Consider the following 14,713-nt stretch of genomic DNA (forward strand, 5'->3'; position numbering starts at 1 on the left):
GATGAAAGCCAGTCAATGGTGACGCACGTAGAAACAAGCTGGTATGTTGTCTGTACAACTCCAAAAAATTCTAAAAGTTCCCATGTGAATGAAAACAAATTGGTGGCGTAGTACGTATTAAAATGCCATGCATGCCTTTTATCTTAGGTGTAAACATTGCACGATCTGGGAGTTGGTAAACTGCCTTACATCTGACAGCTCCTAGTTGAGGCTGGGAAAGAATACTTCATATATTCAGAGGAAACGGGATACACTGACCATGTACAGTGATTATCTCAAGCAGAATTTGTAGAAATATATTTACAGGGTGAAAGCTATGTTGTCGAAAAATACAAGGAAATAAAAAATAAGCATACAAGTGTGTGGGGGGCATACCTACATATATACTCTCATACAGCTTTACAGTGATGCTTAAGACTTTTTTCTGACCAGAAAGAAATGAGGGATCGTAACAGTGATTCTGTTTACCAAAACAGCAGATAAAAGTGAACATTGTCTGCACCACTTGTCATGTATAAAATTTTGAACGTGCTAGCTGTTGCTTATTAGCAACATCTTCTGCAAAGTAAAGCTTATTTTATTGCCAGTTTGGTTTTCAAACTGCCAAAGTTCCCGTTAGGCCTACCTTACGTTAACGTAACTTTGTCGTTAGCCTAAGCTGCTTGAAAAACTTTGCCTAGGATATGCCTCCCGTTCGGCTTCACACAGGGAGCGTATGTGAATTTAAACCATCCTGGACGGGCTGCTTGTATTAGGCAAACAAATGTCTTGTTCTGTGGCCCCTTTTTGAAAATAATGCACCAAAATAATAATCCTTTTTTGGGTCTTATATTAAAACTCATGTTTGTAATGCAAAGAAAACAGCAGCTCTCTGATAAATTAATATTGAGTACAGGTTTGGGCCTTTCCATGCGTTTCACTGCCGTCAGGGTAAGAAACTCACTGCAGCTGTAATCTGACTACATTCATGACGACCGAAATGTATGTGAAATTTAGCTTTTTTTATAGAAGACAACGAGGCACCCTTTTATAAACACTCAAAATGCTGGCCCCATAACATTACCTGGCTGGCCATTTCAGATGCGGTTAAGGATAAAATGACACGCGCACATTAAAGTCAAATGCATAAACATACGCATCTAGCATTTTAACCATATAGCATAATGAAAGTCTCTGTGTTGCTTCGCTTGACACAGGGTAGTATACAAGCACAAAGGAAACACTGACACATATCAGCTCGTAATGGAGATGGGTATGGCTGACAGTAAGAACTATTAGTGCAGTCCTACTAACATTGGCAAATAGGCCGTTCTCGAGCGCGCAGGCAGTTGTTCTGGAGGGTTGGAATGTTGGTATTGATAGTGGGATGGAAGACCATATAGCAATCAATGAAGACTAGTTGAATGAAACAGTGAAAGGAAGGTCATTAATAAATGTAAGAAAAAGGGAAGGGCCAAGTACAATACCTTTGGGGTTGACTGAGATTCCAAAAAAGAAAGAACGGCAGGAAGAGTAAGAGTTAGCATGGGCCAACTGCCGTTAGCTGACAAGGATCACTTAAAACCTGCTCAGAGCAATGCGATTGAAGGCATTATTCTATAAAGGATATTATCGCATGCTTTTTCAAAAAGACTAAGGTGCAAGTGTGTGTCACGATTAACGAACAGTTGGCTATCATAGGAATGCTTTTCAAAAAGCGTACCGATTTGGAAGGAACAATTTAATGGACCACAACAATTTAGCAGCGTGAGAGTACATAGTGTTTTTTTCACGAGTAGGAGCCCATGCTAGTCATAGAAATGGCGCAATGATTTGGTGCTTGTGACATTATAAGAACTAAAAAATTTACCTCATTCTGCTGTATGCAGCCATGTCTCGTTAATAACCACCGTGTAATATGATGGCTTGAATTATGGACAGCTTTTCTGGGGATGAAACTTCATCAAAGCATGCATGCCTTGTTAACATGGAAACTTGCTGTTCGGACAACTGACAGGGTTTATATGCACAAAGCCCATTGGGACCCGCATATTTTTGTCGTATAATATGAACTTCAATCCGAACGTCTGAACTGTGGTAACCACACACTATAACAAGCGCAAGGACTCTTAGAAGTGTTTGGCGACAAATACAGACTGAATAATATGGCTGTTGTACACTGGAATTGCCCTCATACCACTTGCAGCATAGCGGGCGTTTTTTGTTAAACCTAGAACTGCCAGGCATGCCGACTCTCTCCGCTTGCACTTTCTGACTGAAAAAGCTGTTCTGTTTCTGGCGTCAAAATCATTGGCACTGAAAGGCTCGGTGACTCATTTCATGGCGCACTTTGTTCGCTGCACAAATTAATTAAGACGCTCGCTGACAGTATAACCTTTTTATAATCTCACCGATGTTTACTTGCAACACTAATTTAATGTTTTTTAACAAAGAACAGGGCAAGAAGAAAAAAGTACTCGAGTTAAAGCATGTCGGGCACAATGAGAACTTACCACAGATGCAAAGCAGGCAATCTGCAATTACATTGCAAGCAATAAGGAAATGGGTTGAAATTAAATGTGATCTCTGCCTCGACCGGTCGATGGCTGGACCGGAACTCTAGGACTTTCAGAAATGGCTCAGCGTGAGCATTGCAGGGCCAACCACAGTGCAATAGTGTAGAGCACATTTTGAAAAACCAGAATAAACCTTCTTAACGTGGTTTGGCAATATGCACAAATATGGCCCCGCCACGACCATACGAGAAATGTAAACAGATGTGACATGTCCCAAGAAACCTATAGCTGAGCATTGTGGAAGGTGCAAACAATCATCTACATTCAACCAAACAAATTAAAGAATGCAGCAAATGCAATGACGGCTAAGGAAATCTAGGAAGCATTCCACATTTCTGACAAATACATTCTCATAGGCCCTCCATCGCCTTCCTCCAGCAGGCAAATAATGTTCATTGCAGGCAGTCATAGGTAAATGAACGCAGCATATGCATGCGTGCATGTGCAAATGGTGACATATGACTCTAAAGGCTTCGAGAATGTTTCACAAAACGTGGCTGGTGCTGCTTACCAGAGGTGGGCATTTGACCTAAATAATCTGGACCTCACCTCAACCTCAAAAACAATTTGCCTAACTCATTCAACCTCAACCTCATCAGTTGAGGTTGAGGTCTCCTTAGACGCTCTCACCTCACTTTTCCTGAGGCCACTGCTGACCTCACTCAACCTTACCTCAACCTCAAATTGTGAGGTAGAGGTCGGCTGCTCGACCTCAGAAAGCAAACGAAAAACAAAACAAAAAGCGAATAAGAAGTTTTTCACTTAAAAACAATTCTGAGAATCCTGTGAGACAGGAAATCCATAATGATGATGGTATTATTTAATAAGGTGTGTACAGACACTAATGATGCGCACGCAATAGGAGAAGCTTATAATCTGGGATGAACGCGCAGAGAGTATACGGGCTGCGGGCAGGGGTGTCCCATACGCGGTTACCACCACTACGTCGGTAAGTACTTTATATGTGTCAATATTTGGCAATCTGCTTCGTGTATACTTGTTCGTATTGGAAGCCTCTCGCTCATTCACGCACGAACCGGCAATTGACGAACACAGCCCTTCTACACCATCTACCAGAAGTTAAGAGGAGGGGGGAGGTATTCACTATACTCTTTTTAGGCTGGAGAATAGTTACCGAATATAAAGAAACTGGTCGCCGATGTACTTTCCAATGCGACGGTTATGCAGACGCATATCAGTATATTTCGATTTTCTAGCTCTCTCCGGCATAGCGAGAATGCTCTTTTCAATCCTCTGTATGTTGCCTTCGAAAACACTTGACAAGCTGCCACTGTAGTACACCAGCAGAGGCACTTTATGTCTGTGTAGAACGAGCGGCTGCTTTTATTAATCTGAAAGCATTAGATGGTTCACTTTCAAGGTCATATCCGCAAAAAAGTATCCGCAAGAAACCGCGCAATGCGACGTCACGAGCCGACGAGTCACGCGACGAAGATGATGACGTCACATAATTAATCCATGCTAATTAATATAATTAGGTAACGGTAAGACTAATTGGTATTATTAGTGATGATATCATATGAGTGTGACGTCATACCAGGTCGCGTGACGGCGATGTAATGTTCCATCAAATCTAGTCACGTGACGGCGCTGTAATATGACATCACACCTACTCACGTGACAACGATGTAATTTCTCGTCATACCAGGCCCCCTTCCACCCCATTTCAAGATCCATATGGATCCCACATTACTACACATGCGCGCATGACGCATTACAAAGAGTGCCCACAACTCGGTCCACATTAATGAAATTCGAATTGTCCAGCAGGTAAACGCGCCAGTTTTCATTTATGAAATACTGCAAAGATCATGCAACGACACATGCCTTTGACTCTCGAGATCATGGCGATGATTATGATGCTAACAGTGTATCCTTATGAGCCTTCAGAGAGAAATGTGATATACCACTACCAAATTAAATGTTGCCAGAATATTGATCAAATATTGTACATTACGCAGCAACCGATGACAATTATTGCGCGGGAAAATAGGAATACCTGCAGCTAATAATTTAGGATGATGTTGATGTTCCTGGGAGGTCACGACCCTCCTCCGTTTCCACCACTTCCCTCCAGGTGGCGATGGTAATGGTTTTGAAATCTTGGGAATTCTCCGATGACCCGGTGATCTCGCGGCATTTTGAAATAAAGGGCTAGATTACGTCTTCTAACACTGTGCCAACTATTAAAATCACACGGGTCGAAACAACTGGCCTAGAGTGGGCAGGGTGAACCGCTCTCTCTGTCGCGAGTACCATGGCTATCCGCTCTAATTTCCCCGCAGCGAAATATTTTTCTAAGAACCCCCCCCCCCCCCCCCCCCCTGGGAAACAAAACCACCTAAACACTCATACGCCTCAAGAGAATTCTGGGTACCATTTCGTCAACAAGTCTGAGATAGGCTGTTTTAAGTCAGTCACTTGTTTTCCTTCAAAGCTGAACTAATCAGTGGTACGCCAGCATCCTCGACGTTTTTACCCCCGAGCACCACGCGAGCATTCTGCGAAGCCGTTTAAGGTCAACGATGAGTCTCTGCAAAATAGTTAAAGGGAAGATAACGTGCAGTGCCTGGTCGTCTGCAAGGCAGGCCGCCAACCTGATTCCATAGGAGAAAAGAAAAGAAAGATTAATGATTAGAGACATACAAACAAAAATCGCACGCTGAAAACAGAAGCGAACAAGTGTGCTCCATTAAACGTGATATTACAAGGTTTGAAACAGCGACTCAGCAGCACAGCGCGAGCATGTAATCAGTTCTATTCACACTTCTTCATTAAAAAAAAGGAAAAGGAATCAGCGACCACGCCACCATGCATTCATTGTACTTTTTTACCGCTGTAACACCGCTATGCTGGCGTGTTCGCCTCGTGTTTGCGTTGTTTCGGCATAATAAGCAAATTTCCAAGAAGGAACAAGGAACGGTCAAAAGACAGGTTATTCGGAAGGATAAAAAAGTGAAATGATATTCGCATCTTCTTGCATTACGGAACGAGAATATATAAAATTAGTGTGAGATTCGAAAGGGGAAGACAATGATCAAAACCTTCGACGGTGTTATGCAGGTTTTTCTGGCTTCGTGATTTTTAATCAAATCAGCAGGTGTCCTTGTTAGGAACCACCTGAATCACATTCTCTCCCCTGTGGCGACTGCTCCAGTTTCTGATAAGTCAGCTTGTAATGTACAGTACTCACGGATTGAAATAGGACATTCGGAGCGCGTGGCCGTCGCTTCATGGAGCGCCGCCCGTAGACGCTCATGGAACCAAGGTGGTGCATTGTGGTATGGCGCGAGAGGGAGAACATCTACAAAGCAGAATTGTTCCTTCCAGTAGCCAATGAGCCGGCCTGTGGTTTACCACATGCCTGCGTGGCACTGCAAGGCTAGCGCTCCGAATGTCCTATTTCAATCCGTGAGTACTGTACAGCAGGATCCCCTTTATTCGATTGCAGGGCAAGAGCCGTGACGTCAGCGCCGGCAACGAGCATGAACATGAAGCAGTCTTGCTTGGGGCCATCCGCGCCGGCCATCCGGGCCATCCGCGCTACGACGAATTTGTAGCGTGCCTGTTGTACTGAACTTATCAGACAAAGCTACCGCGAGTCAACGTGAGTTATGTGCTTTGCGCGCTCCTGGGAGTTTGAGCCGGCGACCGGCAGGCAGCTACTGCTGCTACGCCAGCGGGGGAAGGGGGAAAGAGAGTGGCATGCCGGGACAGCAGCACTCCTTCCAGGAAGGCCAGAGGGGTGCCGCCTCCTGTAAGCTCGGGCCTAACAGACGTTACGGTGCAGCACTAAAAGCTAAGAGCGGACTGCGGCATCCGGTTGTCCAAACAGGGGAAACCGAACACCAAGCGTCATTGCATGAACACTGCGATGATGCGCTGCGACTCCGCTTCGGAAGCGGCACTCGTCGGAGTAAGACGTGGCAACTGCAAAATCTTGAACTCAAAATTTCGACCTCACTGAATGACTACCTCACTCAACCTCAAACTCACGCGTGAGGTTGAGGTATGATTTGCTGACCTCACTCACAAAATTTCCAGCCGCCGCAGACCTCACCTCAACTTCACCTCACGACGGGAGGCTGAGGTCATTTTGAGGTTGAGGTCGGCCTCATGAGGTCGAAACCTCATGAGGTTGCCCACCTCTGCTGCTTACCTAGGAAGCGCTAGTTAACAACTGTTCGACACCAATGAAGCCGAGTTCTTGAGCACCTCGACGACAGCAGTGTAGTGAAAGCAACAAAAAAATATGGGATCAGGTACTGATTCAGAGAGTACAGTTTCTATCCCGACTGTCATGGCTCACGGAGCACTTCGAGATCGCTGCATTATACCAGTGGCCATGCCAACCACGATAATGCACTTAATATCGCAAGCATTTGTCTAAAATCCACCTTCCCTCCACGATGCTAAGGAAAAAATAAAATGCAATCACAGCAGTTGACTTGAAATGCTTTTCACTTTTAATCACAATTGGCTTTAAGGAAAACTCTGTATTACAGTTCTGATCCGGAACCAAAATGTTCATATTAATAAGGCGCAATTGTATATGGGTTGCTTGCTTTGAGAAGCGTAAGCATCTGCTGTGGTCTTTGTCTTTTTGCATCAGATGCCCATGAAAAAGAGCTGCACTATTCGGCACATATTAGAGACTTGTGCATTGTAAAACACCGGTGAATGACTTACAACAATGGTTTTTGTTCTTACATAAGTGTTCCTGATCTGGTTTTAACCTGTTACAACGCAAACTTAACACTATTGCTTTTGCTCAGACCATGATCAAATGCAGGGGAATTTGGATTCATTCAATTTATCACGCAAATATTTATTTCAGACATGGGCCCACGCAGCCGGCAGGAAATAAAAAAAAAGATTCTCCAGATGTGAGAGCTGCCACGCACACCGATGTTTTCACAGATTTCACAGTGCCGCCGGCATACCATCGTAATCGGGCCACTCATAGTCGCAAATTGCACTTTATGGACCACAATTCCCCAGAATGCTGGGGACGCGTCCGTCTGTAGTCTCGGCAGAAAACCGCTCAACGGCCGTGCAGCCGAGGTCGTTTCGCATGCGCAAAACAATATTTAAAATGGTTTCGTAGCACTCACGGCGGTTGTCTAACACTGTACACACGAACTACGATCGATATCGGTGATGGCTACGCCGCAGCACAACGACTTGTGCTCGCGATCACTGCAACCACTGCAACGAATGCGACAAGCTGCAGAGCTCGAAGTTCATTTCGTAACGTTGCACTAACGGCAGTTCCCCAACTCAGTACACACGCCTGCACCCGAATCGAGGATCTGCTGTACAGCTCTAAGTTCCTTACAGCATTCGAAAGCAAAGCGTGCGTAGTAAGGTTTTCAAGCGTAATTATACTTGCAGGCGATATCACTGACTGACACAAAAGCACTCGTTCCGAATGCAATCACTTTCACTACTCTGACACTAGTCACTGCGCAGTGAAACTTGCTGTATGCACAGGAAATTCACCCTGGGGAGCTGCTTCTCGCTGCTGTTCGCGCAGACCCTCGCGGGAATAAAGAACACTTTTAACTACCACAAGCGTCTCCAAATAAACACTCCGCGACGCCGGCACTGTTACATCTTGCGTAGACAGCGTAGGTTTGAAGGCCGCTCGGTCAAGTCGGTGTAGACGCCGACAAAACAACTTTAAGGAAACTGCCACTTGTAGCTGTTGCGCACGGTGAAGGTCGAAGTCGCTGTCAATACTCGTAATAGTCACGTGCGGCCAATATTTTGTGTTTCTCGGCACAGCTACCACTTACTATCAGAGGTGGGCATTTGAGCTCAAAAATCTCGACCCCACCTCAACCTCAAAAAATATTTGCTGACCTCACTCAGCCTCAACCTCATCAGTTGAGGTTGAGGTCTCCTGAGACGCCCTGACCTCACTTTTCCTGAAGCCACAGGAGACCTCACTCAACCTCACCTCAGCCTCGAATTTTGAGGTTGAGGTCGACTGGTCGACCTCAGAAAAAAAAAAAAACGGAAAGCGATTATGTTTTCCAGTTAAAAACAATTGTGCGAATCCTGTGAGACAGGCAAGCCACAATGATGATGGTGCAATTGTGATCACTAGTTACTGCACTAGCGGCACTAAGCGGTCTGTAGTTATTTAATAAGCTGTGTTTTAAGTGACTGTTTTAAGCCAGTCATTTGTGTTTTAAACAAGTGACTGTTTTAAGTCAGTCGCTTGTTTTCCATAAAAACTGAACTAATCAATGGTACGCCGGCATCATCGAAGATTTTTACCTGCGAGCACCACAAGTGCATTCTGCGAAGCCGTTTAGGGTGAACGATGGGTCTCTGCAAAATAGTTAAATGAAAGATAACAGTGTGAGCAGTGCCTGGTCGTCTTCAAGGCAAGCCGCCAACTTAACTTATCCCATACGAAAAAACAAAACAAAAACAGAGTATGATTACAAACATACAAACAAAAATCGCACACTAAAAACAGATGATAACAACTATGTGACCCATTAAACGTCATATTAGAAAGTTTGAAACATAGGCTCGGCAGCACAGCACTAGCACGTAATCAGTTCTATCCACACATCTTCCTTTAAAAAAAAATAAAAGGAATCAGTTACCACATCACCATAAATTAAATACAGTTTTAATCATTTTACCACTATAACACCGCTATATGCTGCTACGTCCGCCCCGTGCTGCGGTATTTCGGCATAATATTCGAATTTCCCAGAAGGAACAACGAACAGGAGACAAAATAGAGATTATCAGGAAGGATATAAAAGTTAAATTATGTTTGCATCTGCTTGCATTACGAAACGGGAATAGATACATAAGTGGGGTGAGATTCGAATGGGGAAGACACCGATCGTAAGCTTCGACGGTGTCATAGAGGTTTTTCTGGCTTCGTTCTCTTTTCATCTAATCAGCATGTGCCCTTGTTAGGAACTACCTGAATCACATTCTCTCTCCTGTGCCCGCTGCTCTAGTTTCTGTCATCATGTAATGTACAGCAGGATCTCTTTACTCGACTGCAAGGCAAGAGCCGTGACGACAGCGCCGGCAACGAGCATGAACACGAAGCAGTCTTGCTTGGGGCCATACGCGCTGCGACGAATTTATAGCGTGCTTGTTGAACTGAACTTATTTGTTTGCGGCATCAGACAAAGCTACCACGGGTCAACGTGAGTTATGTGCTTTGCGCGCTCCCGGGAGTTTTGAGCCGACCGGGGCGCAGCTGCGGCTGCTACGCCAGCGGGGCAAGGGGAGGGAGAGTGGCGTGACGTGAAAACAGCACTGCTTCCAGGAAGACCGGTGGGAGGGGGGGGGGGGTGCGTCTTCCTGTAGGCTCGGGCTGAACGGACATTACGGCACAGCACCGAAAGCTAAGAGCGGACTGTGGCATCTGGTTGTGTAAACAGGGGAAACCGAACACCGAGCGTCACGGCATGAACATTGCGGTGGTGCGCTCCGACTCCACTTCGGAAGCGGCACACGTCGAAGTAAGCCGCGGCAACTGCAAAAAGTCTCGACCTCTAAATTTCGACCTCACTGAATGACGACCTCACTCAACCTCAAACTCACGCGTGCGGTTGAGGTCTGATTTGCTGACCTCACTCACAAAAATTCGAGCCATCACCGACTTCACCCCAACCTCAAAATGACCTCAACCTCACCTCACGATGTGAAGTTGAGGTCATTTTGAGGTTGGGGTCAGCCTCATGATGTCGAAACCTCATGAGGTTGTCCACCTCTTCCTACTATACTCGCGGACAGGTTTTTGCGGCTATGCAGTGGAAGCTACGCGGGCGAGGCGCAAGGCTTTCACAAGCGCTCTCTCACCACTCTCTCCCGAGGGAGAGATAGCTTGGCGTTTAAGCTGGCGGCGCGCGCCCGTAGCTTCCACTGCATAGCCGCAAAAACCTGTCCGCGAGTTTTTTGTTTGTTTTTTATAAGCCTGGTTTCTCACTCCGCTTTGTGGGCAGCCATCTTGCTGAGGAGGAGCGGCCTGGCCCCACTGCGCTGTCACGTCATGGGACAGCAGCCAATAGCGTGATGCGACCATCCGCTCGTGCGGAAAAAAAGTTGAAGTTGACCAACTTCGTGCGCACAGGCGGATGCGTTCATGCGCTCCATTGTTCGACCCTTGCGCACGGTCGCAAGGACGCGTGCGCATGCGGAAAAAAAAAAGCGATCGTGCAGCAGCCTTAAGGCCTCCGCCGCTGGAGCTCCGTCGAAAATTGAGGCTTCACACGTACCACTGGTTTTCCAGATTTCCTATGAGGTAGTGGTTTTAGCACCAAAACGATTAATAGCAGCCGCAAACGTCTGACGTCCTCGTAGCGAAGAATGGTCGGCGGCAACAGCCGCCTCTAGCGCACTTTCGAAAGCGATCCCTAGGCTGCGTTCAGTGGCGCCCCTATGGACCGGAATACGATACTTCCATGGAGTACACTATGAAGACTCTCGCATCGAGACCGACTCGCAGAATCGGCTGGCGCTTGATGCCTACGAAGTGCCTTCGCGCCATGCACAGCAAGCGGGCGTTGTATAACCTCTGAGGGCAACTCCAGTCAATTAGTGTCCTCAGTCGAAATAGATTCCCAGTTCTTTCTTTCTGGTTATATTCACGTTTTCCCGGCAGCAAAAGACGCATTTATAGCCAAGGAAATTGGATTTAAAAATCTTCCCGGCAGTCGAATGAAACCCGTGACGTCGTTACCGAAAAGGACGGGATGCCGCCGTTTTGAGATGAACGGTGATGTAGCGTAGCCTCTGGAATCAGAAAAAAAAAAATCGGTGTCGGCGCACCGATTGCGAAATCAGCCGGTGACGGCGACCCGTTTATTCGTTTTTTGTTCTCTAGATTCCAAAAACTCCGTTTTCAGTGTGAGCGGCTCTTTGCGATTTGAACCGGGTACCCTATCAATACAGGTTAACCTCTCTTAGCCCTCCTCAGTGTTCCTTCAAACGTGTTCATGTCATCCTCCTCCAAGTGTATTAAGGCATCTGGGCACCACTGCTTTGTCTGCGGGTGCAGCAATAGCTGGAGGAGAGGAGCAGCTGGGTTTTTGAGCACTGTGTGCGACGTGCACGACGTGTGGTCTAGAGCTCTGCCGCTGCGTGCTGTTCAGCCTGCATCGCTTCCCATCAGGCGTTAAATGTGCCCACCTGCGTCAAAGATTGATCGTTGCGGTGCACAAAAAGAATTATTAGCCAAGTACGAACGCGCGATTAAGTACTCAGTTTGAAACAGTCGGCCTAACTTCGCGGTTATCCCAATACTTTTAGCATTCAGTGACCATGTTATGGGAACTTGCGGGTATGCTCGGAGCATTCTCTTGACAAAACACCGACCGAGCGAAACCCTGTACCAATGCTGCTTCTCAGTTACAGAAGACAGACAAGTGCAGCCAGCAACTACAACGTTGGCTCTATGTGTTAACACGTTAGTGTCATCGATCTATGTGGCTGCACTGAAATAAGGTGGTGGCTAGCACACGACCGATAGACGCCAACGAATTTGGTCGAGTGGGGTGATTCGTCATGGGACCCTTGTGATCGTTGGAGCCGCCTCACTTGTTTTTGTAGCTCGGGTGTTCAAGATCTATATAAGTGAGTAGCTCTTCGACCGCCAGGGTTCCCCAAATCATCTTATACTCGAAATTTTATAACCTCGTGGTTGCTCCCGTTCGCAATTCGTGGCTCGCAACAAGTGCTAGCCTCGGAGAGTTTGAAATAGAAGCTTGAAGAGACCATATCGGAGCTTCAATCAGTGCAGGTATTCCCTCATTATCGCGCAAAGGGCAGGAATGCTGATTAAAGGTTTCTAGCAATGCTCACTGCATTATTGAAGCCCCCCTTTTATTTTCGCAGACTTCTAATGACACGTGGTTTGCGAAAAATCGCATGCGAATTTCTTGCGCGTACACCGGAGGCGTCTGCTTCGGCGTGGACGAAGGGTCTGCAGAAGCCATCGCCAGTGGACATAGTGGCCTAGCTGAAACTTGCAGGGTAAGTAAACTTGACCACTGTAATTTGTCGATAATTACGGCATCATACAGCGTTTATAAAGTGCTGACTGACCGCTGCTCCAGGTTGCGTTCTGTGCCGTGTCGCCTGGCGTAGCAGCCGGGAACTTGTGCTTATCTCTGCGTTCAAAAGACGGCGCTAAAGCGCACTCAAAATGTCGGGGTGCGTCGTTTCCTAGGTGCTGTGGGCGTACACAGGGTGCAAGAGGACATTAGGTTTCTGACTAAACATTTTTACCGTTCGTTCATATTTTTTTATATTAGTGGAAGCAAATCAGTTTCAAGAATGTCCCTCTAGTTCCTTTATTTCTCTGAGAAAAACGGAAATGCATTACCACGTTGTGAAAATGCAAGCGGCAATACGAGGTAGTAGGATACACTCGTTTGGATGGTTCTTCGGATCATAGAAGTCCTTCTGTGCGTACACTCTGCCATCGTTGCTCTCGTGTTAAGAGAGGGGCGCGTTATTTTGCGCTAACTTCCCCACCATTTTTTTTCCTATTTTTAACCGTATTGAGGTTGCTGGCCGGAAAATAAGCATGGTTTATGTTTTAATCATATCGCGCTTTTTTGAGCACATACGATTCGAAGGCAAATGTTCTAAATACGCCTATATTCGGTTGTATTGTCACTGTGCCAGGAATCTACAAATGTGTTATTTCAAGTTTCATCACGTGAGCGTCTTACCATAAAAGAGCACGTCGGTAGCAAGGTCAGAATACTGTACAATCAATAAAATTAAGTGCTATTCAAATGACACAGCAAGGGCATGTCAGCTGGCATGAAAGCAACGCAACTATGGAGCAGAGGACGAATATCCCACCATACATGTATTATCGTGCGTTCTACCTCAACGACAAGAACTTGTGAAAGGCTGTAAATCAGCCTTCGTGAAAGCGATGGGCAGATAAATTGAGACCCTCATACTTCACTGAAAAATACCTCATGAAGCTTCATGCTGAAAATGCCGCTAAAATGCTGTGTTTGAGCAGTATACTGCATTTGATAACACTCGCGGTAAACATTTTTAAGAATAAGGCCAGAAGTTCCACGTAGTTCACTCGATGACGATAAAAATCCCATCAAGCCGTCATATTATAAAGATGCATCGCCTGAGCACTCTACGAGCACAACAACGATTTTCATATGCGGATGCAAGACTGCCCCCACCCGTCATGTTTCTTGCTCCCTTCGTAAGTAAGATTTAGAAAAGAGGATACTTACTGTCAATATTTATCGTTTGCAAATCATGGGCTTCTACAAGCAGCTAAAGTTGACGGAAAACGAATTCGAGAAGTGTGTGCTAAAAGTGCACTGCTTTCTTGCCACGCAACCAAGAAAAAACTTTCCACTTATTGCCGTAGACGCTGTCTCATCAGAAGGTGTAGGCTCAAAAAACCCGCATGCAGCCTCCTGTTACGCTGTAAATTTGCTTTTGATCCTGTCATTTTCATTTCCACCCTGAAAGTTGCGATCTTTCCTGGATGTACTCCAATCTGTGGGCCCATGAAACGCGCAGATGTGAGGCGTTGAATTTTCAAGCGGGTCCTTGTTTGTAAAGCCGCGCTTCTGGCAAACTGCTTCGGCCATTTCGCATCTGCGCGTGTATTTTTGTATGTGCGTGAATGTGTGCGTGCTTGTGTGCGTGTGTGCTCCCCGAGCAGGGACGTGCCGAGCCTCTCGTTTAGGGAAGTCAGCCGACGCACAGTAGAGCAGCTTCCACTCGAGCGGCGGCTAGCGCAAACACTCCCAAATCAGGGTCGTCTGCGGCTCTCACAGCAGAGCGCGGTAGGAGCAAAGCGGCGCTAAAGGTGAGAAGAAAGCCAACTACTTCATTTTTGACAGATAAGCGGGGCACTTAAAAGCGTTCCTGCTTTCTAAAGAAGACCGATCCGTGCGTGTGCCGGGTTCAGACTAAGGGCGCTTTCCTTATGCGGTCCCTTCCCATCCACCTCAACCTAACCACCTCTATTCGTACAATTTTTTTTTCTGAAAGTTCTGCTTGTCGCTTTTCCGATGAGCAGACGCAAAGGCTGAAGTGCGCAAGTTAAATAAACTAAATTAAAAATAAAACATGACTGGGCGTCGTTCTAAAGAGTGGGG

This window comes from Amblyomma americanum, chromosome 1 (genome assembly GCF_052857255.1).
Source record: "Amblyomma americanum isolate KBUSLIRL-KWMA chromosome 1, ASM5285725v1, whole genome shotgun sequence".
NCBI classification, from domain to species: Eukaryota; Metazoa; Arthropoda; class Arachnida; order Ixodida; family Ixodidae; genus Amblyomma; species Amblyomma americanum.